A 467-nucleotide genomic window follows, 5' to 3' on the forward strand; every position below is an offset into this window, starting at 1 on the left:
GCCAAAAAGAACACAGTCAGGAGAAAACATAACACAGGCAAGGGAGATGGTCTTTGTTGGGAATCAGAGGCAGACATGCCCTCTTATTCTGTGCTTCTTGGTGGCCTAAACATCCCTCCTTATCTTCCACCTTAAGGCCCTGACTAGCACTTTTTTGTCTTATTCCTGACTGATCGAACAGGGAACAAAATTAAGGTGACCAGATTTTAACATTGGTAAAGTGAGACACCACTGACAGTGTGTATGTGTGTGGGGTTCTTAATTAAAAATTTGTTCTATGGCTCAGCACCTGTGGCTCAAGCAGCTAAGGGCCAGCCACATACACCTAAGGTGGTGGGTTCAAATCCCTAGCCCGGGCCGCCAAACAACAATGACAGCTGCAACTAAAAAATGGCCGGGCGTTGTGGCGGGTGCCTGTGGTCCCAGCTACTTGGGAGGCTGAGGCAGGAGACTCGCTTGAGCCCAGG

Source organism: Otolemur garnettii, unplaced genomic scaffold (assembly GCF_000181295.1).
Source record: "Otolemur garnettii isolate 467f Iridium unplaced genomic scaffold, OtoGar3 scaffold00091, whole genome shotgun sequence".
Taxonomy (NCBI): Eukaryota; Metazoa; Chordata; class Mammalia; order Primates; family Galagidae; genus Otolemur; species Otolemur garnettii.